This window comes from Prionailurus bengalensis, chromosome D1 (genome assembly GCF_016509475.1).
Source record: "Prionailurus bengalensis isolate Pbe53 chromosome D1, Fcat_Pben_1.1_paternal_pri, whole genome shotgun sequence".
NCBI lineage: Eukaryota > Metazoa > Chordata > Mammalia > Carnivora > Felidae > Prionailurus > Prionailurus bengalensis.
Window position 1 is genome coordinate 22,341,670 of NC_057346.1, and position 26,353 is coordinate 22,368,022.

Consider the following 26,353-nt stretch of genomic DNA (forward strand, 5'->3'; position numbering starts at 1 on the left):
GTAATGGGGGGCCTAGACAACAGGTATGGGAGGAAAAGGGTGTTTAAAGTACATTTAGCAGGGCACCTGGGTGGCTCAGTCAGTTAAGCGTCTGCCCTTAAGCTCAGGTCATGATCTCATGGTTCATGAGTTCGAGCCCCACATCAGGCTCTGATCTGACAGTGTGGAACCTGCTTGGTAATCTCTCTCTCCCTCTCTCTGCCCCTCCCCAACTCACATGTGTGTGAGTGTGTGCTCTCTCTCTCTCTCAAAAATAAATAAATAATCTTTAATTAAAAACAGAAATGTATTCAAAAAGTAAAAAATAAAGTACATTTAGGAAGAAATCTCAACATGTCTTGGAAAGTAGGTGAGAAAAGCAGGGAGGAAGGGAAAAGAAAAGTCGAGGGCGCCTCCGGGTTTCCTTCTTGAGTTCCTGCCTGTGATGGTGCCTTTCATCCAACACGGGGAACATGGGTGGTGGGGGTGGGGGAGCACCTGGGTGGCTCAGTCAGTTAAGTCTCCAGCTTTTGATTTCAGTTCAGATCATGATCTCAACATGTTCATGAGTTCCAGCCCTACATCAGGGACTGCTTGGGATTCTCTCTCCCTCTCTCTCTGCCCCTCCCTCTCTCTTGCTCTCTCTCAAAATAAGTAAACTTAAGGGGCGCCTGGGTGGCGCAGTCGGTTGAGCGTCCGACTTCAGCCAGGTCACGATCTCGCGGTCCGGGAGTTCGAGCCCCGCGTCAGGCTCTGGGCTGATGGCTCAGAGCCTGGAGCCTGTTTCCGATTCTGTGTCTCCCTCTCTCTCTGCCCCTCGCCCGTTCATGCTCTGTCTCTCTCTGTCCCAAAAATAAAATAAACGTTGAAAAAAAAAAAAGTAAACTTAAAAGTAAAAATGAGTAAATAAAGGCCAAAATGAGGAACATGGGAGAACCACGTGTGGGGAAGTGAGTAGAATGGAGAAAGTGGAGTCCATAGTTGGGCGGGGTGGACTTTGGGGCTGGGGGTGCTGTGGGATGTCGAGGCAGCATCCTACCTCGGTCCAGTTCTGCATCCAAAATCCCCTGTCCCAAGTAGAATTTACTTTGTCTCTTAACGGAATCAGTAGCACCTTGAGGGCAGAGACTTGTCTTACTCATCTTCGCCAAGGTGTCCTTGACGCCCTCGCAGACCTGGTACTGGAATGTAATGTGAGCATCCTAGACTTACTGGTTACGTACCATTCCTTTACCTTCTCTGCCTTGGTTTCTTAATGCATTTGATAATAAGGCCTCAAAGACAGCATCGTGGAGAAGCACTTGTGCCCTGGAGGCGGACACACCTGGTACGAAGCCCCGCCCCTCCTGGCTGGGTGCTGTTGACCGTACTGCTTGACCCTTGTAAGGCTGTGCTGTCTAATTCAGTAGCCACCAGCCCCATGTGTCTGTTTAAATTAAAATGAAATGAAGGTGTAAATATTCAGTTACTCAGTCACAGCAGCCACAATTCAAGTGCTTAACCGCCACACCGTGTCTATGGTATTGGAAAGCACAGACAGAGAACATTTCCGGCATCATAGAAAGTTCTATTGGACTGCACCAGGTGAAAACACAGATATGAGCATTACTCCGCGGGATCAGTGAGGGCCAATTAAATCACACGTGTGTAACACACTGGGCGCGATGGCTGGCACACAGGAGTCTTCAGGAGACATCAGCCGTTATTCTTCTGAATGAACTAGAAGAGGTCACTGAGACCCTGGACAGCAGCAGAGAACTCCCTTCAGAGCGCAGAGCCCTGTGGGCGCCAAGAAGCTGATAGTCCCTGACTTTAGGGAGAATCCACAGATTCATGTTGGGGAGAGTTGATGGGGCCTCAGTGTGCAGCTTGAGAATTTGGGGTTGGCGTGAGGGACCTCCAGAGAGAGGCATTTGGGGAACTTAAGTGACACCAAGATGATCTCAGAAAAACCAAGGGGTGGTGCCCTGCTGTGGCATCACTTGTGGATGCAGGTTTGGACCCTGCTCTGGGCCCTGGGCTGCAGCAGATGGTCTGGGACGTAGGGGTAGGGAGGGGAGTGGGGAGCCCTCGCTCACAAGTCCATCTGCGTTGTCATAGCAGGAAAGGCACAGAGCCCATGTCCAGATGGCCTGGCGATTTCTCTTCCTGAGATCATGCTGTGTCTCTGCATGCTTTTGCCCCTGTTTTGTGCCCTGCATGTTGGGGGCCAGAGTGCAGGATCCATCACTGATCTGGAGTCAGCAGGGAGGGGAGAGGGATTGTTGCAGGAGGCCGGGCCAGAGGGAGCTGGTGGTTTCGTGCTGGGGTTCCCCCAGAGCTGCACTGGATGCCCGAAGCTGGGAAGGCGGCTGGGAAGCAAGGAGTCCGTGCTGAGATGGCCTCTTCCCCCAGGGGACCATCACAGGGAGCCGCACCTTCCCTCCTGAGCTGGGAACTAGCCTGGGCCAGAAGCAGAGATTTTCTGATGAGGATGCCCCTTGGTCCCCCAGCCCAGCAGACACCCCTTGGCTGAGGGCCTCAGAATGACTCTAGATTATCCCTGATGAGCAGCCTCCCCTGAGAAGAACATTCACATTGGGCTGGGAAGAGGGGGTGGGGTAAGGGAATTTTGGTCTAGTGGAAAAGCCCCAGCCTGGGCCGGGCTCTGGCCTGGGCGAAGGCTTGCACGCATGCTAGGTGTGGCCAGGGAATCATGCCCCTCTGGTCTTCCCTCTGATCAAGGGGCTGGACTAGGTCACCCAGAAGCCCCATCCAGCCCTCTCTTCCACCAGTGTGGCAGAGGGTGGAGAGGAAGGGCGGGGTGTGCTGAAGCTGGCTCAGAGACTGGAGCTCTCCTCCTCCCCACCTCCTTCCCTCTTTCCTCCCTAGTAGGATGGATTGAGGCAGTGTGGAGAAATCCGAATAACTAATCAGAGTCCTCATTAACCCCCTGCCGGGATGCTCAAACATTCACTTTGCTGTTTGTGAAGCAGAAAAAAAACCTCTCCCTGCATTAAAATTGATGCGTTATTAATCCCCGTGCTCCCGACCTGGTGGGCTGCTGCCCCATCCTGCCTGAAGCCCAGGGGCTTGGAGTTGCTTGCTACCTTGGGCCACTTGCATTTTCTGTTATTGATTGGCCCGGCACCGAGGCTTCACTTCACAGGGAGCGGGCCTGGTGCCAGCGCGGAGGCAGTTGCTTTGTTTTCTCCCAGGCAGGGTGGGGCCCTGCTCCTGAGCCCCACCCCGGGGCACAACTGCCAGGCTGCCTGTGAAACCGCTGGGGTTGGATAGGTTGAGTGAATGTGTCTTTCTCCAGATCTGAGAAGGCGTGGTGACATGCTCTACACTTCAGATGAGCCAGGCCCCTGGAGTGGGCCGATTCTTAGCCCAGTGGTAGGCGGGGCTTCGAGGGCCTCAGCATTTGTCTGGCCCAAGAGCTGACCCTTTCTGCACACGTGGGACCACAGCATTCCCATGGCCTCCCTCGTACTTCCCCCCACCCAGGCCTTAAAGCTGTGCTCTGGCTGTCTACCCCAGGCAGTCACCACTACATTGCACACCCTCCAGATAAGATCAGGATCCACAGATACTCATCGTGTGCTGCACATTGTAACCAGAAGCTGTGAGGGATCCAAAGTCATTTATGGCACAGTCCCTAACCTCAAGAAGCTGGCATTGTCATGGGGTCAAGATGTCCACACACATAAAGAATACTATACAAAAGCAAGGGAAGGAGGTGGTGGAAGGAGCAAGGGAGTAGTGAGGGAAGGAGGGAGGGAAGGAAAAATAGAAGGAAGGAAGGAGAGAGGGAGGGAGGGAGGGAAGGAAGGGAAAGAGGGTGGAAGGGAGGGAAAGATGGTAGGAAGGAAAGAAGGAAGGGAGAAAGGGAGGGAGGAAGGAAGGAAGGAAGGAAGGAAGGAAGGAAGGAAGGAAGGAAAGTAGGGAGGGAGGGACTTCAGGGATAGAGAAGGCCCCTCTGGGTTCCCTTTAAGCCTAAGATGGTATGGGAAGGAGCATGGAGAAAACAAGTCCTACTGCAAATTGCCATCTGGTTGGTACTGGCTGAGCCTTCTTTACTGGTTGTTGATCAGCCCTGATATGGGTCTGTCCACCTCTATTGCCTGTCTTGTCCTGTGAACTCACAGCCAATGCCTCGGCCTGTGTAAACTCCATTATGTGGCCTTCTGTGCAATAGGTCCCTACAGACAGCTCTGTTAGGAGAAGGAGAAGGAGCAGAAATTGGAGGCTAAGAAGAAAGATTTAATCTCTACGTCTTACTTCCAATCACTTTAGTTCACTGCACTGAGAAATGGTCACAGGTCACCTTCCTGATCTTTGACTCGGGTTAGTGAGGATGATTATTCGGCTAATATCTTTGAGCGCTGCTAGGTGCTAGGGATTCAAGGTGAGCAAAACAAACGGGGGTCTCTGTCTACTCAGAGCTTATAGCCTAGTACTTTATAGCCTAGGCACTTCTCAAATAATCATAAATGAATGTATAATTATCGGCTCAATTAAGTACTCAAACTGAATTAAGAAATGCGGTATACAAAGCTTCCTCACCTGACCTGTGGGAGTTCATTGTAGCTCTCCTGAGGAAGTGACACGAGCTGAGACATGAAGCCGGCTGTTACTAATTGAAAGTGGATGAGGAAAGAGCATCTTCCAGGAAGATAGGATGGCTTGTGCAAAGGTCCTGTGGTCAAAAGAAGCCTGTCCTAGTTGATGGACTGATGGCCAGGGTGGCTGGAAGGCAAAATGCAAACTAGATAAAGCAGGTGAGGTGGGGACGGCCAGACCACACCTGAACTTCTAGGCCAAGGTAAGGATTTTGGTCTTGATCTCAAGAGGAATGGGAAACCAGTTAACAAGGGAGAAGAGGGGGAGGGGACAGAATGGATTTGCACTTGAAAAAGATTTTCCTGACTGTTTAGTGGAGAACAGATGGAGAGTATCAATGTGTTCAATGGGTCATCTTAGTTTCCTGCTGTTTCCTATCTTCCACTTTGGGAAGTTGAAGTCTATAGAATGTGCTGGAGCTTTATGAAGAGAGATGTATTTCTAAATTCTGAACATCCACTATTCAGCCTCAGCTCAGAACCTGCAAAAATGAACTTTCATCCTTGAAGTGGCACCCCTCCTTTCCTAACTTGGCAGAGACTCGAGTGGCCATGACCCAAATCAAGCCCAGCATTCTGATTTGGATGGGGACCCCAGCCTCCCTGAGAACTATCTGGAGGGAAAGCAGCTAAGCCGTGGATTGGAGGAGCTGGGAAGAGGAAGGTGGGGGGCCACAGGGGAGCCAGAGAAGCAGAAAGGTGAGAGTACCAGGGGGAACCAGGCAGTGTCACGGCCCCCCGTGCTGGGTGTGCACGCACAATGACACAGACAAGCCTGCCACCTCCACTAACTCCAAGGGCCTCTCCATTTGGCTAGTGGCTCCTCTGTCCTTGTTGTCCCAGATTGCTGCTCTTAAAGAACCTGCTTTTGTTTCATTTAGGACCAGAGTCCTTCCTTTTTTCATTTCAATAAGCATTAATTGATCACAGCTTATATGTATGGATACACTCAGGATCAACAACTCCCCCAAACCCTCTCACACATACACACACACACACACACACACACACACACACACACACATGCTCCTCACCATTGAGCATCCTGCCTATTTTGGGAGCTAGATATGTAAACAATCAGCCCTTAGAAGGCAGAATGGACTAAGCACTGAGTGTAGACCACCATATGAGCCCGTTTGCTTGGGACAGTCTCAGTTGAAGTTTCTGTATAATTATTAATCGTGCTCTCCTTCATTCTCAAAATCGCCCCAGTTTGGGTGATAAATTACGTGTGGTCATCCTAACAATACTCCATGGCTGTGCAGAGGCATGAACAGTATTTATAGGAATTCGGGAGACATCACAGAGTAAATAATATATAAGCTGAGTCCTTGAAGAATGAGCCACGGTCAGCTCCTAGAGCAGGGAAATGGAGCATCCCAGTCTTGGAGAGCAGAACCAGCAAGGGTGTGGAGGCATCTCTAAGTAGAGTCTGCATAGGAGAGGATGAGCACAGTTTACCTATAACCTACCCAGGGTCAGCGAACTTTTCATGGAAGGTTTCAGCCAGTAAATATTCCAGGTGTCATGTTGTCACTACTCAACCCTCCCAGTGTTGAGGAAAGCAGCCATGGATCATGGTGAATGAACAGATGTGGCTGTGTTCCAATAAAACTTTATTTGCAAAAACAGGCAACTTCAGGATTTGGTATGGGTGTAGTTTGCCATCCCCCGACTTGAAGGAAAGATGTAAGAGATAAGCCAGGGAAGTCAGGTAGAAGCCATATGACGAAAGGTCTCGACTACTTGACCTTTTTTTTTTTTTTTAATAATAAGGTTTTGAGCATAGGAATGGATCATCTAAAGGCCCTGGGGTTTACTGTCAGGGTTTGGAGGGCACTGCAGGAAAGCAAGGAGCAACAGTGAGGAAAGCAGGCTGGCTCGGGTCTGGGCATCTCCCTTGGGGTCAGATCTGTGTGCACTGGAGAACACTGGCCCCATCCTACAGAGTCTTCCTTTCTGTTTAATCCCTGCCCTCAGGGGGTTTCACACTCTGTTGGGCAGACACAGTGACAAGATGCTACCCCATCCTTTCCCTTGGAGTGAAAGCAAAGAGTGACCACTTTCCCCCTCCCCCACGTTCCCCTCCCCTCCCAGACCGGGGCTGAGCTGCGGGATGTGGCAAGGGGAGCTCTGCTCCCAGAATTCCCCATGGACTCTGGTGCCTTCACAGTTTAATTATCGCAGTGGACCCTTGGGTGCAGAGCTGGAAGGGGGAACACTTGGCCACCTGCCATCAGCGGTGTGCCCCCAAGCCCTCCAGAGTGCAAGGCTCACCTTTCCCATGAATATCCCAATAGAACTTTCAGATTCCCTCCCACACTGTGGGAAATCCAGCTTCCTCAGGGTCCAAGAGAGGAAGGGTGTTTGGATTCTCCTGGTCATATCTTGCTTCAAGGTTCCACTCCAGGAATTATGTCTTGCTCCCCTTTCTTTCTCTGTCTGGCTTGTGAGGCCCCTGTTGCTCTGCGTGCAAATTCACGGGCATGGCCCCTTCTCTTTCTTCCCGTCTCATGTGTGCATCCTTTACTAAAGATGCAGGAGCTAAGCTGCCAGGACTCACTCACTCCAGGCATAAAATTCAAGTGGGCATCAAGAACTCAATAATCAGGACAAATACTTTTTTCATGAAAAAAAAAACATTTTAATCAACATCAGTGACAAAAATACATGATAAACAGAACAGAAAACTTTTAAAGGATGACAGAATCAGTGTTACCAATCCTTCCCTTTGCCTCGGATTCCAGTATGGCTAGGCAGCACACTTTTATTGATCCAGTTTTTATCTCCATTGCTGAGTTTTTGACACCCTTTGGCCTTACTCACCCAGCCCTGGTCTCCTCCAGAAGTTGATGCCAGAGGTGGGCTATGGCACAGAGCAAGAGTGAGTTAAGCTTCACAGAGGAGGTAACATCTTCAAATCCCTCTCCTATCTGCATTGAAGGAATTTCTCACTGTCCATTTTCTCCTGCACACCTTGGCCTGCCACTCTTTTGATGGGACCTGTTCTCCCAACCAACACCTTCTTTCTCCTGTCTTCTGCTGAGGTTTACAGTTTTCCATCTTTGACGCCCTGGCTTTGTTTCCCCAGGAAGTTGGTGGGGAACTTTAAATTCCTAGTACCTTAGTTCCTAATACCCTTCCTTTTACCCTTTCTGCTTTGCCCTTATTATCTGACACTGTATATTTTATTTATATACCTTGTTATCATCTGTTCACTGCTCCCATCTCCACAGGCCCCCAACCAGGATGCAAGCCCCATGAATGCTGAGATTTTTTTTCTTTTTTGGCTAACAATTGGGAACAGTTCCTAGCACAGAGTGGGCACTCAGTAAACATTTGTTGAATGAGTGAATAACAATTGAGTTCCCTTTTCTTTGATCTTTCCCCTCACAGCAGACTAGGCCCTCTTTAGTAGTCAAAGGATGGTTAAATCTTTTTCCTAAGTGAAAGAACATCTGCCCTGGGCCTCCATCCTAAGCCATGCAAAAAGAGAGCAGGAGCTTTAAAATCATAGTTATTATTTAACAAGTCCAAGGTAGGCAATAGAAAAACTACTTTCCAGAGCAAACTCCAGGGTTTTCAAGGTATATTGTGCATTTTTCCCTCTTTAAATGGGGAGTGACGTTCAAGAGATTTGAATTCCGTGTAAGTTGAGTCAACATTGATTCTCTTTGCAACCTTGGCCAAGACACTTTAAGTCTTAGTTTTGATTATTGTATCTATAAAATGAGTGTATTGATTTCAGCACTACCAATGTCACAAAGTCACTGTGAGCTCAAGCAAGAAGCTGATGGATGAGGCTGGATATGCTTTGGGATGTATAAATCACCGTGCAGATACAGAGGTGTATGAAATCTTGCTAACACTTGCCTAGGGGGCAAGGGGACTTCTGATGAGACCCTAGCAGAAGCAACAATCTGGTCCTAACCTTCTCATTTTACAGACAGAGAAACTGAGGGCCAGGCCATGATGTGCCTAGGGTCAAATCCAGAGCTAATACAGGAGACTTATGGATAGAAGCCAGGTGTCCTGCCTCCAGGTGCAATTTCTGGCCTCTTTGAGCATCTCGGTTGCTAATTCCACCGGAACAGGGATCTTAGGCTCAGCTCTGAGCCTAAGTCAAAATCACCATGGCTGGAGAATTCCTGACTTTCAGAATCCCAGTCCTTCCCAAACAGCCTAGGGAGGGAGGCATTTTAAATAAAATCCTTTTACCATCCCTTCCATTTCTGAGATTCATTTCTGAGTGGCATCTGAATGAGAATTTTACAGACATTTCATTTCTCATCCTTGTTATCATTCCTTTGCTGTCCTCCAGGAGCAGGTTATGACTGAAACCTCTGTGAGGCCCAAGGTGTAAATCTCCCGGAGTGGGAACTTATGTCCTGGGTGGCACGTCATCAGGCTGGCAGCTTCTCCATATGCAGTGTGATCACTGCAGGAGGCAACAGGGCCCTGAAAAGGGCAGAGAGGCACAGAGAGATTCGGTTTTTTTAGTGTCATGCTTCCTGTGTGTTCCTTAATAACTGAAATTTACACATGTGGGGGAAAATTCCAATTTCCCCTGGAAGGCCTGGAAGGAAAAGTCAGAGGCATCAGACTATCTTGCAAGTGGGTGTGTCCCCGGGGCTCTATTGATCTGACTGGGAATCTTTTTACTTCTTACAGAGTGTGTGGCTGTGACCATGACTGTGAACTAGAGTTTTGTGCCTTTGTGGGTCTGTGACTACGTCTCTGGGATATTGTGTGTGTGTGTGTGTGTGTGTGTGTGTGTGTGTGTGTGGTCATCACTCTTGTCTTTGTTACCATGTGCAGTTCAACATGTGTTTCTTTAAAAAAAAATTATTTCTCATTTCCTGCATAAATTACTCCATGTAAAAGGCCAACCAGAGCTCAATTCCTAGCATCCTTTTTCAATAAAGCAATATTATCACAGCCTAGTCCCAAAACTAGTCCCAGGAGACCCTTTTCCTAGATTCTTTGTCAAACAAAATGTCAGCAACTCACCAAATGATGAGAAGAAGAATTCTTGTTTATCTCCCAAGTGAGGCAGACCTGAAGCAGCTCAGCCTCTTTGCATCCTTTCCCTGGCGAGGTAGGCAGCAGGCAGGTGGGCGGGTGGGCAGGGGTGCTGAGGAGGCCACTGTGAAACCCTTGGACTCTGCTCTTTCATTTTGCTCTTTCCCCAGCTTTGTGACTTTGGGCAAGTCACAAAGTCACTTTTTAACCTCAGTTTCCTCTTTTAAAAACAGGACTAGGTGCACCTGGGTGGCTGATTGGGTAAGCATCTGACTCTTGGTTTTGGCTCAGGTCATGGGCCGAACTCATGGTTTGTGAGTTCAAGCCCCACATTGGGCTCTATGCTGACAGCACAGAGCCTGCTTGGGATTCTCTCTCTCTCTCCCTCTTTCTCTATCCCTCCCCTGCTCTCTCTCTCTCTCTCAAAATAAATAAATAAACTTAAAAATATTTTTTAATTAAAAAATACAGGACTAATAACACTTTATAGGGCTATTACAAGAATTAAATTATAAATTGAGTGTGCCTGGGTGGCTCAGTCAGTGGAGCATCTGACATCTGCTTAGGTCATGATCTTGCGGTCAGTGGGTTTGAGCCCCCCACATTAGGCTCTGTGCTGACAGCTCGGAGCCTGGAGCCTGCTTCGAGTTCTGTGTCTCCCTCACTCTCTTTCTGCCCCTCCCCCACTCACACTCTGTCTCTCTCTCAAATATAAATAAACATTAAAAACAATTTTAATTATAAGTTGGATAACACAGCCCTTTGTAAAGGGCATTAGCATGTTGTGCGTACATGTCCTCTGCCGAATGTATACATTATTTGCTCCTTTATTCAACAAATATTTATTGAACACCCAATATGTCCAAAATACATATTAGGCTCTGCAACAATATATAGGCTTGAGATTCAGTTTACGATCTAGTGGAGTAGACAAAGTGGCAAATAGGCTATCACAATTTGGTGGGGTAAGTGCTAAGAGAATAGCACATAGGATATTCTTTTTTTTTTTTAATGTTTATTTTTGAGAGAAAGAGTGTGACTGGGGGCGGGGCAGAGAGAAAAGGAGACACAGAATCTGAAGCAGGCTGCGGGCTCTGAGCTGTCAGCACAGGGCCTGATGCAGGGCTTGAACCCGTGAACTGTGAGATCATGACCTGAGCTGAAGTCCAGCACTTAACTGACTGAGCCACCCAGGCACCCCAGCATGTGGGAATGGCAAGGGAGTAGTCAGGGAAGGGGCTGAGTGAGCCCAGCTGAGCAGAAAGGGAGGGTGGAGATAGGCAGGGCCTTGCAGAGATCTTGAAAGGGCTTTCGATGGGGCTGAAAGTTTCTCCAAGAAAGGAAATCCTGCTGGAAAAGTTAAGTAACTTCTCTAAAGTCAGGCTGGTCTTAGTTGCCTTAACAGGGACATTTGCTCTCCATGATGGATTCCTAGTCACCAATCTCTAATTTGTGTCTGGTCCAATTTTTCCCAAGTTTCTTGACTGCCTTTGGCATTCCTGTTCATCCATTCATTACCTCATTTAATAAATATACATTGAGGGATGCCTGGGTGGCTCAGTCGGTTAAGCATCCAACTTCGGCTCAGGTCATGATCTCATGGTCCATGAGTTCGGGCCTCGCGTCGGGCTCTGTGCTGACAGCTCAGAGCCTGGAGCCTGCTTTGGATTCTGTGTCTCCCTCTCTCTCTGCCCCCTCCCCCCACTCATGCTCTATCTTTCTCTCTCAAAAATAAATAAACATTAAAAAAAATTTTTTTAAATAAATACACATTGAGCCTGAAACTAGGCCTGAGCTAGAAGCACGAATGTGAGGAACACCTTGCTCAGGAAGCTCAGAGCTTAATGGGAGGGATATCTATAGGGATATGTAACAATAATTTAGTGAGATATAGCCTGGAATTCATGGCCAAGAACTTTGGACTTTATCTTATAAGAAATATGGTCCCAGTTTTTAGGGGAGAAGAAAGGAGGAAATAACTTACCCTATGTGCAATAAGGTGGCATGGAGAGAAAACAATACAGAGCTCAATCTTGAAGGATGACAAGATCTAAGTGAATTGTCATTACTATCATTGTCATTAATGACAACAGTTACCATCTGTTAAAGGCTAGTCTGGGTCACTGCTGAGTACTTTATTATCTGCTAAGCACATCCACATAAAATCCTAATAAACAGTTTGTGAGTTAGCTATTATTGTTTGCATTTTACAGAAATAGGAAAACCAAGACTTATAGAAGCCACATAGCTAGGAAGAAAGAGATCTAGGATTTGAATCCAAGTTTGTCTCACTTCACAGCCTTTTCCACTCTGCTGGGCTATCTCTCCACATTCATTAATGATATTAGTAAGAGTCATATGAAATAATCCATAGTTTGGTCAAAAGCTCTTCATTCAGAGACACATTGAAATATAGGGAATTATAATGCCTTTGGCAATAAGTAATGATAGTGAAATAGCTAACTTTCAAACAAACTGATTAAGCATTCATTGGAATTAGTATTTTCCAGGACTAGTCCCTCTTCGTGTGACTGGAATGATACTTTCAATAATCTACAAGGACAAGGTACAAACCTATGTACATATGGAGAGTATAAAAGAAATAAAAGACACATATCTTGTCTTCAAAGACATATGGTGCCATTGAGGATATCAGATTAACACAGAAAGCAGAAGTTGACAAAATAGATTAAGATTGAGGGTCAATCACAGGCTGGAGGTACAAGAGGTTGACTTCATGCAGTTGCAGAAGGTCAGAGAAAGGCAAGACTTGAGACTGTCTTTGAGGAAAGAGGACCTGAGTAAGTGCAGGACTTGATGGACCTGGACAGCCAAGAGAGAAGGGGAGCACAAGGCCTTCTAGAAGGGCATGGTGGCCTAGCGAGGGGGCACAGGACTCACACATGGCACGTGCTAGGTTGTGAGACAGTGGCAGCCTAGCCTGGCTGGGGAAAGGTTTGGGTTGAAAGGACCAGGGGATTAGGTAAAGAGGTACGTTTGGGCTGATTATGGAGGATAACGATAGAAGCTAAGAAATTTGGATTTTGTCTTCTTAGGCCCTGGCAAGCCATTGTAGACAGGGCCTAAGGACAGGGGACAATCGGTGTAAACAAGTCTATGAATTATCTTAGCTTCCAAGGAGGCCCTGTCTTCTTAGAGGATTGGAATCTGGTCTCTTTGAGATCAGCCTTGTTGCTCTGGTGATACATGAGGCTAGGACAGTTGAGTTTAACAACTGACCAAGAGCAGTCAGAGAATGAGATCACACTGTCAGCCAGGTCCAGCCTCTTGTGTACCGACAATGATGAAAACTAATGATGATGACGGTGATGGTGATAGGGATGGTGATGATGATGACGATGATGGGGATGATGATGATGATGATGGGGTTGATGGGGATGATGACAATGATGATGGGGATGATGATGATGGTGGTGATGATGATGATGGGGATGATGGGGATGATGGAACAGAATTCAAAGCGTGAAGGGTTTTGGCCAATGTCACCTAGCAAAGCCATGGCCTGGCTGGATCGAGCTGTCATGCATCCTTAGCTTGCTCGGCCCAGCAAGGAGGTGAGAGCAGCCTTAGACTGTCACAAATGTCCATTATTGGAGAGGTGCCCGAGGGTCCCTCCACCACTGCACTTACACCAGAATTGGTACTGGGGTGGGCTCCAGAGTGAGAACAGGCTCTTTCAAGCCTCTTAGGCCAAAGGAGACAATGACTCTGGTGTTGTTTGCTCCTGGGATAGATACAGCATGGGGCAGCTTTCCAAAGTGGCCTTTGGTTTGGGCTTCTGGTCAGAGATTTCAGAGGCCCAGTTCACTACTGTCCTATTCATCTACAAAAAGTACAAGTTGGCAAAACAGGCAAAGGTGTTTCCTGGGGAAGCCTGCCCGTCTTTGTCAGAGGGCGCCCTGGTTTAAAACTTGGACAGGCAGGGAGAGGCCTGACCAGGGCTAAAGAACTAGGGGTGGGAGCCACCCCATTCCCTGGAGATCTCGTAGAGACAGAAGGGACTCCATCTTTAAGATGAAGCTCCTGCTTCCTTCTTTGTCCCTGAAACATCTGGGCCATCAGGTCACACAGGGCCCATGTCTTCCCATCCATCTCTCTCTGTCTCTGTCTCTCTCTCCCTCTCTCTCTCTCTCTCTCTCACTCACTGTCTGCCTCCCTGCCTGTCAGGCTGCCTGATAATTAAGCCCATGTCCAGCCTCAGGATCAGGGCAGTAGTGTCACAGGCTGCATGCTGGCCTCTAGAGGAAAAGGATTTTGTATGGCAACAAGAGGGAGGGTGGTGTGTCCTCTCTGGCCAAGATCTAACAAGGCACATTCTGGCCCCTCCTTCAGGCGAGGCAGCCTTGAGCGAGGAGGGGCAGCATGGCTCACAGAGCTGCCCCAGGATAAGAGGGGTGGCCACGACCCACGAGCAGGCTCCTCCCCATGCCCCACAACCCCAGACTGTCTCTCATTCTCCTCAGTGCTTTCTGTCTTGTGAGTTGCCCTCCTTATGCTCAGAGGGATCACTGGCAGTGACAGAACAGAGATTACAAGCTGTATTTCTGCCTTGAAGCTTTCTCCAGGCTGTTGGGAACTGGGTGGTTGTCAGTTCTAGGAAAGGAGAAATCTATGTATGTTGTAGCCCTGAAGTGGTGCCCTGCGTGGGGGCAGGCTGGTGTCACTCAGAGCATCCTCCCTCTCTCAAATGTGTATTTTATTAGTGCTGAGTGGGGCCAGGGATGGACGGCTTCCCTTCCCTAACATTGGTGTGATTCCTGCCTGGGGGGCTCTGGATCCGCAGGGCCACCTTAGGGGTGGCGGTTGGAGGCAGAGGAAGAGCTAGAGCAGAAAGACAGACAAAAAGCATGTGGCTACACCAGGACATCAGGAAGGAGCTCTCTCCTTAGTGCCAGAAGGGACACAATTAAAGCAGAGGCTGAAGGACCAGGCAGGCGGGCCTTCCAACCTTCCATGCCCTGACCCAGACCCTCTCCCCCAACCCCTGCCACTGTGGGCTTTGGCAGAGGAGAGGGTGGTGAGGCCAAGAACCAGAAGCAGCAGCATCCATACATTACAGGGTACAATTATTTCCTTATCATCAAGACTCTGAACACCTCCAAGACAGAGTCGTGTGTGTGTGTGTGTGTGTGTGTGTGTGTGCGCGCGCGCGATTTTTGTATGCCCAGGCCCTGCTATGTTGAAGGTCCAAAATACATAGAGGCTAAACCTGCGCTGCCCAGAAGAGGGGAGGAAGGAAGAGTAAAAAGCTACCCAAGAGCAGAGGTTTCATCAGCCGAGTAGGCTCCAGACACCTGGGAAATGAGGCAGGGGAGGCAGACATCCTCAGAGCTCCCAGGAGGGCCCACCCCACAACTCAGGGCACAGCCACCTGCTTTCTTGCGGGAGCCCAACATTTACTCGGCTCTTCTTAATGCGGCCCCTCCCTTTGGATTGGTAAGAAATACGAGAGCAAAGAGAAGTGGGGTAGGTTGGAAGAGCAAACTGTCTAGAGTCAGAAGATGTGCAACTTGCTGGTTGTGGTTTCAGGCAAACCCTGGTACCCGACTTTCCTAAGCCTCATTATCCACATCTGTAAAATGGGAACAACCAGCTGGCAAAGAAAAAGGCGTCTCTTGTACACCACAGACAGGATGTAAATTGTGTGACCTGCCTGTGAGTCATTGTAAAAGTTTTTAAAAACGAACATCCCTTTGGATTTGGCAGCTCCCACATCTAGAAACTTATCCTAAGACAATGAGCATGTCTGGAGCAAAATTCAGTGATGAGAATGGGCATAACTGATAACAGCAAAAACTAGAAATAATCTGAACAAGTGGTAGAAATTTGGCTGAATAATTATAGTGTGTCCATAAATGGAATGCCATTTAGCCACAGGATTACAGTGTATATTTTCCTTATATGCAAAGATATTTATGATATGTCGCTAAATTTAAAAGGCTGATTACAGAACAGTCTATATAGGATGACACTGTTTTTAGGAAAGAAGAGTTTTATTCTACATATTAACTATGGTTATCTTTGCATTGTGGGATTGCAACTAAAATTTTCTCTGTCTTACTTAACTATTTTGTACTAATCAGCATCTATTGTTTTGTAAAGATAATGAAAATTAAGTTGCATTAAAATATTGACCTTTACAGGTTGTTTTAAGAGTTAGGGGGCACCTGGGTGACTCAGTCGATTAAGCGTCTGACTTCAGCTCAGGTCACGATCTCGTGGTTCGTGAGTTCGAGCCCCGCATCTGTGCTCACAGCTCGGAGCCTGGAGCCTGCTGTGGATTCTGTGTCTGCCTCTCTCTCTCTGCCCCTCCCCCACTTATGCGTTGTCTCTCTCTGTCTCTGAAAAATGAATAAACCTTAAAAAAATTTTTTTTAAAAAGAGTTAAAGAAGATATTACATACAAAAGTTGTTTGTAAACTGAAAAGTTACAGATATAAGACAGGGTCTCTGCCCATGAGGAACTTCCAGTTTGGAAAGACATGACAGATACATAAGATAACTATAGCATGAGACAGAATGTGGCAAGAGCTGTCAGAGAACGATAAACAGCATGTTACTTGGAAACACGGAGGAGGTAAAATTACTTATGGTTCTAGAGGAGAGCGCCAGAATGTTTGAGTTGAATATTGAAGAACGGTTAAGGTTCTGTCAGGTAGAAATATAGAACTGGGGCAGCAAGCAAAGCAGGAAACTGTGGTACAGATTTGGAGAATGGAAAAAGTTTGTGTTTGGATGGAGGGTAGAGACCCTGTGGGTGGCAGAGAAAAGGAGAGTCTAGAAGGGTATTACAGGGCCAGGCTGCAGACACCTTGAAGGCTGCACTTGATAAAATGCCATCAGTGAACCTTTGTTGGTGCCTTCTGTGAATAGGGAGCCACTGAAAGTTCTGGGAGAGGAGCTGACACCGGCGTAAACCCTTCAGGGGTAGTGAGGTTCTACCTTCTCTGGGGCCTGGGATGGATGCAGAATAAGGGCGTCTGCCTGGGAAGCTCAGTCTGGAGGCAGCTGAGGAGCTGGAGGGGCAAACTGTGGGGACAAGGAAGGGCTTGGCCACCATGGTTCTGTGACGGGGCATGAAAGGGAGGGAGGACCATCTTCTGCCCTGACTGGAAAGGGATGGGAAGTGGTAGAAGAATGAAATGAGAGGGTGATCTTGGAAGGAACTAGGACACCTCTCCCAGCGTGGCTGCCTGGGGGGGGGGGGGGGGGGGGGCGGCAGAGAACTGGGAGCCATTCACAGAATTCACCCAAGGCCCCAGGGAGGAGGAACAGGCTGGGGGCATGAGGAGTGTGACAAGAGCAATCTGGTGCTCAAGATGTGTTCCCCTCAGTTGGTCCTCATCCCTTGGGCCTCTCTGTGTGGTATCCCAGGGGCTGGCAGTGGCCAGGGGGGGGCTGGCTCCCTGCTGCTTTGAATGTGTCTCTATTCCTCAGCTCCTGGGAGGCATCTGAGGGGTGGGGAGGGGGGTTGTTTCAACCCAGCGAGTTTTTGTTAATGGAAATTCATTAAGCAACCCACCTATCTTGGAAGCTTCTCTCAGCCCATCCCACCCTCCTAGCATGCCCCAGCTCACTCTTTCCTGCAGGTGGGAATTCATACCCCCTCAGGACCCCGGATACTCTGTCTCTCTGTCTCTGCCACTCTCACCCCCAGGGAGGCGCATGCGCGTGTGCGTGTGCGTGTGCACACACACACACACCCCGGAAGGGAGGCGGGAAAGTCTTGTTCAGGCAAATGTCTAAATTTCCATTTCCCCACTGCAACTCCCAGCCCGGGCCACTGTTTAGCTCCTCCTGTTGTCATGTCACTAGTTAATTACATGCTTTACTGAGGTGCAAATGTGTTTTTACAAGGAGACCAAGATGGTGTTAACTAGAAAGGAACTGTGAATGTTAAAAGATGCATTTACCTCTGGTTGTAGGGCCGGGGCTCTCGGCTGTATGCCCCCTAGTGCTGCCCTAAAAATGCAGCCCAGGCATCGAGCAGCTCTCTTCCACCCTCCATCCCGTGACACTGCCATCCTAGCCCTAAGCGCAGCCTCCTTGGGGTCAAATTAGCACCTGGATTCATAAGAAGAAAATTAACATAAGTGTCTGGGAAGTGTCAGGTCAGCCCTTAGAACAGTACAGACCACCAACCTCAGTTTCTGAACATCTAAGTTCATTTCAAATATTGAGAACCAAAATGATTCACTTCGATCTAAAAATAGATCAGTAAGTGGTACAGCCAAAGCCACCTGTAGGCCAAGGCTGCCTTCACTGCCAGGCTCTGCTCGGGGTTCACTGCCCTCCTGACTCTTCATGCCTTCTGCCCCCAGACCTCCTCCCCACCCCCAGTAGTGTCTCCCCAAACCCCAGCCAAAGTCTGCCAATGGAAAAGGATCTGAGACTCAGATGTACATCTGGAAAGGTTGTGACTACTACCCTTCCTTTGAGTTCCCTACAGTTTAGAACAGGAAGCCAGCTCTGCCCTGCCCAGGGCCCAGAGTCACTCAGAGACCTGCCCACACGCTGGGAGAGAGAGGACCGAACATACAACCGATATCAGGAGACCAGAAGGTTGACAACAGGGCACTTGGAACCGTGACAAGGATTTGGGCTCTAAAATGGCTCAGTGGGCCCGAACAGCCACACTGAAGAGAGAGACTGGCTTGGCACATATGGCAGGGAGGTCTGTAGAGCAAATGGAATGCTCTCTCACAACCAGAGTGGGCACCCCCTTGTCCTCTGACCCCCCCGGGCCTCTAACCCCTTCTGAGAGCTGCTCTACCCTTTTTTACAGGTGCTCTGGCACCAGGTGACAGGAAGAATTTCTGGCCCAGCTGGGAGTGAGAAGAGGGAGTGAGTCTCCTGAGGGCCATCCTCGAGTCCGCCAGGATCACCCAAACAGTAAGAAATGCTTCTCCATCCTTAAGCACATATTTAAACCCTCCAGGCAGATGATCTTTTCTTCTGAAAGCCTCGAGAAGCAGCCCATCACATTAGCCGGCACTTAGCATATACGACCTAGGAACACACACCTCGTATCATTTTGCTTCACATCTTTCCCCCTTAGCTCCTTGAGGACAGGGCCAGGGTTGTGCCTTATCCCTACGTACCTCTCTTTCTTCTGTGCAGTCTGGGAACAATAAAGTGATGTCGATGCAGATGGACAGGCTGTTGCTTACATCCACAGTGATGATAACATTGTACAACCTTCTGGAGCAAGCGTTATCACCTATGAACCGCCTACGGGCGTTTGTTAAAAAGCACAACCTGGACCTCGCACCAGAGAGTCTGATTTCTAAGCCAAGGTTAAGACCGAAGCTGCACCCCAAGTGTTTTTGATGAGCACAGAGGAAACTGCGTTCCAGGTGTTTCTGATGAACTCTGCGAAATGGTTCTTTAGAATGTATAAGGCATTTTGAATGGAGAATCTCATTTAATCTTCTTATCAGATAGGGGTTTTTTTAATCCCCTTAAGTAACTTCATGATCTCAAAGACATAAGTATAGGCAGGGATTTAGGAATCCGGTTATCCAGAACAACCCTTTTTTCTTTCCAGTAAGCCATGATAAGGGCTGGATCTGTTATGGTGAGATTGGGCCCCAACTCCAAAGGACGCTGCCCAGGACTTTGGAAGTTTCTCTGCTGTTCTAGAGCTGCCATGACCTTACAGTTCATCGGCCTTCATTTTGGGGGGCAGTCATCATTGCCCGATTCCTCACAAAAGCTGGTTTCCTTGGAGAGAGGGAAAGGGAGACAGTTAACCAGAAAGGTGAATGTTCCCAGGGCCAGCTCCCCAAGTTAGCAAGGCCAGAGATATTCCAGAGGACCACACGGGCAAGAACTGGCTCACAGTGCTTGTCCCAGTTCCTATGCCTTCTAGCCATGTGGGGAGCTCTGTGTATCAAGCAGTGGGGAGCACGCTGAAGCATGCTGTGGCTCCTAGAGGTAAACGCCAGAGAAAAAGACATATCTAGGGGGATCAAGGCTTCACCCTTGAGCAAAGGGATTTGGCAGTGTCCATTTCAGGGACAAGTCGACAATCTTTTCAACAGCCTTCAACGAGCCTGTGTGCACGGCCATGTCAAAGGGAGATCACTGCAGACAGTTGTGGTGAGGGCTTAAAGAAGATGGAGAGAGAGAGAGAGAGAGAGAGAGAGAGAGAGAGAGAGAGAGAAAGAAAGAAAGAAAGAAAGAAAGAAAGAAAGAAAGAAAGAAAGAAAGAAAGAAAGAAAAGGAGAAAGAGGGAGGAAGGAAGGAAGGAAGGAAGGAAGGAAGGAAGGAAGGAAGGAAGGAAAGAAGGAAGGAAGGAAAGGAAAGGAAAGGAAAAGGGGACAGGGTTAGAGACTCCTGGTGAACCTGTGTGCACAGGTGTTGTGGCCAAGTCCGGGGGACTTTCTCTGGGACTGGCAATCATGCTGAGGTTCTTGCTGAACTACTTGATAGAGTCCTATTTCTCTCCACTCCAAGGCTGCAGATACTAGAGTCCAAACAGACCACAGCATGCCTGGGAGAATGGAGGTGCCCCAACCCTCCTCACCTCCTTACATGCTAGAATAAAGGGAAGAACAGAAATGGGTTGATGGACTGGTAACGATCGCTACCAATTGTGTCTTATAGAATGGAAAGTTTCCATGGATGACATAGAGGCAACCTCAAATATCCTGACCTCCCCTCACTCTCCTTACACACACACACACACACACACACACACACACACACACACTGACCACCAAACTATCTTGCTGAATGTCAGACAAGTCTGTTCCAGGGGCTAAATACAGTTGACACCGTTGCTTGGATTGGTGCAGTCGGCAAGGACAATTTTTGCAGCTAATGCTGGCAGTGTGGCAATCAGAGGAGCCGCCAGCTGTCTCACTTAAATTCTTAGCTCTCTCGTTCTCTTTTTTTAAAATCGTTTTGCTTACATAATCCACCCCCTTTTTATTTTCTAATTCTCTCCTTGCAAAGCTGGCACCAGAGGGGAAGGGCTGGGGCGGAGGGGTAGCAATTACACATCAGTTTGGGGAGCATTTACATTTTGCAATTACAATTTAAAAATAAGCCTCGTTAATGATCTCCACGTGTCACCGACAAACCCTAACTGACAAACTCTCCTGGGCTTGCCTGCCTCCCCCTGAAGGCAGAGATACCCAGGGAGACACAGAGAGAGGCCGGGGGCAGCATGTGCGGGGCCACAAGAGCAGTTAGTGTGCCCTTGAGATTGGTGGAGGACAGGTGTGGAGCTGAGCACCTAGAAACCAGGAATTCGGCTGAGCTCCAGCCGCTCTCCTCTTCCCTGTGCCCATGCTTCATCCTCAGCCCCTCTCCTTCCAGGCTCTGGAACAGCAGGACTCTATGTCCTCAGGAGGCAATGTCAGTCCTCAGAGCCTCCACTGCTGATATTCTCCCAGGTGGGAATTTTCACTGTGCTGTTGGGCAAATGTAAATCCTGGTCCCCAGGAGCCAGCCAGTGGGCCTGAGTATTCGTGGACTGAGTAGAGGGACTGATCACACACGCGGGGCTCAGGAAGAGAACAGGATTAGTTGTTTCGCGGTTCAGGAAGGACATTTCTCCTCTTATAATTGGTTGACATATATTTAATGAAGCCCTCTGATCCCTTGGGCAGGGACTTTGGGACCAGACGCACCCAGACTCAAATTCTAGCTCTGCTGTTTGTCGGCTGTAAGATTTGGGGCAAGTGAACTGAACTTTTCTGACCATCATTGTTTTTATGCAATTGGGATAATCGTATTTACCTTAGAAGCCTTCTTCGAGGATTAAATGAGATAACGTACTAGAAAGCACCTCACACAGTAGCTGGCGCGTGATAAATACTCCGTAAATGTCAGCTCCTTGCCAAGCCCCTCCTTAGGAGCCCCAACACGCTTCCTCCTGCCTCCATTAATGTTTTGCCTTTCCGGCTACCGTGGACACTAAGGAAGGGTGATCTGGTCTAATTTTGCCAGGTCTCCACCTCCAGATCAAGCCATCTGAACGTTGAGCAGCCCCTAAAGGAGATCCTCCAGCCCCTCACACATCTCCCTGTAGGATTCTCTGCAGAGCCTTGGCCTCAGGCTTCCATTCCAGCCCTTCCACTTCGCATGGGCTGGCTCCCCAGTCTGGCTTTCAACAGCCCAAGTTCTCTTTTCTGGACACTACTTCAATGGAGTGACCTTTTATCAGGCCCCACCTATGTCCTTCATCTGTGAAAGGAGGGAGGTGGGCCAGGAGCTGTCTGAAGTACCTTTCAGTCTTGACATCTGTAAGCCTCAGATCCTCCTTCCCCGGCGGCTTCCTCCAGGCCAGTCTTGGGACTGACCACTTACAATCAAAAACTTCCATCTGTTACTTGAAACATACATAAAATAGCTCTTCCCTGTGGCAAAACCAGATATGCATCTTATAAAAACCCGAGACAAGCAAGACTTCCAAAAGCAAGCCCCTTGGCCCGGGGCAGAGAACACAGAAGGGGACTATAGCTTACTGGTTTGGGTGCTTAGGCGAACAGACTTAAATATCATATTTTAAATACTTTTTTTAAACATTTATTTGTTTTTGAGAGACAGAGAAAGACAAAGCATGAGTGGGGAAGGGGCAGAGAGAGAGGGAAACAGACTCTGAAGCAGGCTCCAGGCTCTGAGCTGGCAGCACAGAGCCCGACGTGGGGCTCGAACCCACGAACCGCGAGATCATGAACTGAACCGAAGTCAGCACTTAACTAACTGAGCCACCCAGGCGCCCCTTAAATACTTTTTTTAAAAACTTTCTTTTTTAACCTATGTTACATAATGAACAGCTTTTCAGGTGAAAATAAATAGATTGTCTCCTTATTTTCAACTGCTGAATATAGTATTCTCTTAGATGGATATTCCATTATTTAACTTTAGGTATTGTTAAATTGAAGTAAAGTATGTATGTGAGGAAAAGGCAGGGTAAAAGGCACAAAATAGAATAAAAAGTGACCCTTCTTTCCCCTACCTCTACCCACAAAGTCCGACAATCCAGAGTCAACCACAACGAACAGTCTCTGATTCTAGTTATTTGGTGGCCAATGTTTACTATGTTATATAATATACTTACGTCCCTCTTTCTTCATTTCTGTATTTATCTATTAACTCCCTGCTATGAAAGCCAGGGAAGTTAGCACACATTCTCCCCTTCCAATTTGAATTAGTTTGATAATTTTTATTAAACTATGTTTGACATTATCTATTTTTAATATATAGTATTATATAGAATATGGTGTTGGGGCACCTGGGTGGCTCAGTCGGTTAGGTGCCCGACTTCAGCTCAGGTCATGATCTCACGGTCTGTGAGTTCGAGCTCCACGTCGGGCTCTGTGCTGACAGTTCAGAGCCTGGAGCCTGCTTCCGATTCCGTGTCTCCCTCTCTCTCTGCCCCTCCCCTACTCACACTCTGTCCCTGTCTCTCTCAGAAAAAATGAATAAACATTAAAAATAGATATTAAAAAAATAACAAAAAGAATATAGTGTGTATATATTACATGTTCTACACTATATAGCACATAGTACTACATATAATTAACTCTATGTTTTATTTATGTAGTGTAATAGCGGTTTTACAGATTTAGAAGATTTATAGTCTATCACTGTAGTTCCCTCTGCATTTCAACTATAGGTTGATTGTAAGATGGAAATATTATCCAACCACAGAACTGAATGGTGTGATTTGACCAGGGAAAAGGAAATGGAACCCTCTACATTACAACTTGGCTGCTGCAGTAGAATCTTCCAAGCCCCCAGGGGTAACCGCCCACCCTTCATTCCCATCCAGCTCTCTTCCCTCCCACTGGGTCACATCAGGTTGCCACCATCTTATGTATACGCTGCCCTCTTCCTCTGATTCCTCTGTTTTACTGGAATACCCCGCTAATTATTTCTGATATTGATGGGTGGGAAATAAACTCTGAGTTCCTTCATGTCCAAAACAGGCTTTATGTTGTCTTCAAACTTGATGCATAATTCGATTGAGCTCAGAATCCCATATCAAAACCTTCTTCTCTTAGGTCTTGAAGACATTGTTCTACTGTCTTCCTATCTCCAATCTTGCAATGAGAACTTATGGAAACATTCAATTTTCTCTTCTTTTGCAAGTTCGAGAATGTCACCACTGTGTGTTTGATTTTGTTTGCACCTTTCTTTTTTTCATTACCCCTACTCAGGCCTTGGGACCACTTTCAACCCGAAATAGTCACCTGTCTTGCTTCAGCTCAGGGATATGTTCATTTCATTATTCCTTTGTTTGTCCTGCTCACTTGTCTGTTTCCTCCTGGAACTTCCACTGCCCAGCACAGAGCCTGGTGCATAGTAGGTGCTCAGTAAATGATTATCGAATTTGTTCCTTGGGACCTGGGTTCTAGTTAGGTCCCTATATTCAACTCACTGCATGGACTTGGACAAGTTTTCTTATTTGAGCAGAGAAGTCCGACCTCATGACTGCTCAAGATGCTTCCACTCTGCCAGTCCTCTGACAGTCTGCCCTGGAGCCCAGAGTCCCTGCTGCTCCTGAGATTGGGGAAAAAACTGAGGAGTGAGAAGGGAGGGGAAGGCAGAGGTTGGGCAGGAGGGCAGCCACAGCGGCCAGCCTCCCACTACCGACATTTCCCCGAGCCTTTCATCTGCTCAGCATCCCCTGCCTGTCCCCCTTGGGGACCTCTCTCCTTGACCTTCCTGATCATTCTCAAATGGGCCTCTTTTCCTCTTCATCTCCCTGCTCCCTACACCTTCTCAGCTCCCCTCCACACACAGGTCCCATTAGCGAAATAATCTCTGACCATGGCAAGTGTCTCATTAAGTGAGATTTTTTTTTTCACTTTTATGAATTCCCGCACAAAAAGACTTCCCTCCGCAATGCTGCACAGCAGATGCTTTGACCTGAGACAGCCAGGCCCTAAAAAGAGAAGAAAGATTAGAGCGGCCTGCCGATAGCTCAGATATGCCCCAGACTTAGGCTACCTTGTACCCTGGGGGAGGCATCTTGGGTGAGAATTCTCACTTGCCCCTCTTCCCCACCCCAGATACTGCTCTGGGAGCAGACACCTCACACGCAGCTCCCCTGACTGCCTAGACCGACCTGCTCTGGACAGAACCTCTAGATCTAACCTCTAGATCTGGGAGCCAAGATGCTTTGCTCCTTTTTCCTGAGAGGGCCAGAAAATGGAAGATCCAGATTAACAAGAGCTCAGATCCCAGAAGATCATCCTCTGTTCTAAGTCAGAGAATCCTAATTGGTCCCCAAGGGCCAGAGTCTACTGGGCAAAATTGTCTTCTCTTCTTCCATCCCCTGGTCCTTGCCCTGCTATGACGAGTGGGGTCCCCTCTTACTAGAGAGAGAAGAGGGGGAAAGTAGAGGCACAAATTTGAACTTCAAGTCCACAAAGATTCTGTACTGAAGTCAGGACTCTTTCTTTCCACTGGGGGACCACCATGATAGAATGTGAGTTGGCATTGCAAAAGGCAGAATTAAGGTTGGAGGTGAATTATACTTTTCAGACAAGTTAATATGAAACACTTCTTGGTGCCTGAGTGCAGTAGAAAGGGCCAGCATATGAGTAAAGGTTTCCCTATTAGAAGCCAGAGAACTACAGACCCCTTTCCAAGGCTGGAGTTTAAAGGGAATGGGGCTCGGCAGGGGACAGGCAGGAGCCAGTGGGAAGTGGAACACAGCTCTGGTCCTCTGCACTTCTGTTTAGCCTGCTGCCTGCTTGGGAGGCTGTGGGGAATAACCCCGCTGCTGGCCTGCAAAGATGTCCTCATTGGCCACCCATTTAGATGGCTGCCTGGAGTCCCTCTGGGCTGAGAGAGGAGGGTGGGCAGGAAGGAGCTTCTGCAGGGTGATAAAGCTAGAACTTGGGGAGACAGGACAAGAGATGGGATGCCCCCTAAGGATGAGCTGCCCCAACTTGCAAAAACCAATACTGCTCCACTGGACAGGCTTTCCAAAGATACAGCCAGGTGCCTCTTCACCTGTGAGTCATGGGTACACGTCCCCCCCCCCCCCCAGAGCAGGGGCTTCTTTGCAGCTGTGGGTGGTCCCTGGAAAACCATGGGTGGGGTGAGGAAAGAACTCCAAGGGGAGACGTGGAGAGCAGGCGGATAGTCACCGGCGCCCTCCCTTCCAGCCCACCCGGCCCCACCTGGGCTGCCCCACCTGGGCCGAGCAGAGCCCAAGAGTCCAGATGACAGGAAAGAGACGCTGACGGAATCACAGTCAATGTGAGTCAGAGCCCCGGCCCTGGTGCCACAGAGTGTGGGGTCAGCCTACAGGCAGGCCCTGCTTTCGCTCTGCACGAGTCCGGAGAGCCGTGCCCCCAGACAGCTAAAGCACATGACCCAATTACCACTTACGCATCACCTTTTAGATGCAGTCTTCAACCTTGTACTTCTGTCGTTTCCTATTCATTCTTTAATTTTGTTCTTTCCCTTCATAATTGAACCCACAGTCCAGTGAGTCTACGACGGAGACTCAAGACTTGCCTCTTTCAGCACGCCTAATGTTCTCCATGTTTGTCTCAGTGGTATTATGTTTACGAGACCCCTACTTCTTATAGCTGGTATCAGCACTTCCAGTTCTCCACCTTCCACTCGTTTTTATGAAATAATGAGAGCAAAATGCAATAAAATATTTAAATAGAGGTGTGCACACGCTGCCGTCCAAAGACGACAGGGCTGGCAGAAGCGAACTGCTGTCTAAGTGGAAGCACCTTCCAAAGGCG

General features: G+C 48.3%; 1 protein-coding gene across 6 annotated transcripts in view; it reads left to right on the forward strand.

Moving 5' to 3' along the window:
* PKNOX2 (PBX/knotted 1 homeobox 2) overlaps nt 1-26,353 on the forward strand; it is a 282,991-nt gene that overhangs the window by 166,605 nt on the left and 90,033 nt on the right. For 5 of the 6 annotated variants that reach the window (XM_043579737.1, XM_043579736.1, XM_043579735.1 and 2 more), the window contains exon 3: nt 18,412-18,518. The exons of the other annotated variant lie outside the window; for it this stretch is intronic. The gene's annotated coding sequence lies outside the window, so the exon portion shown is untranslated. The remainder of the gene's footprint in view (nt 1-18,411; nt 18,519-26,353) is intronic. 6 annotated transcript variants of the gene reach the window in all.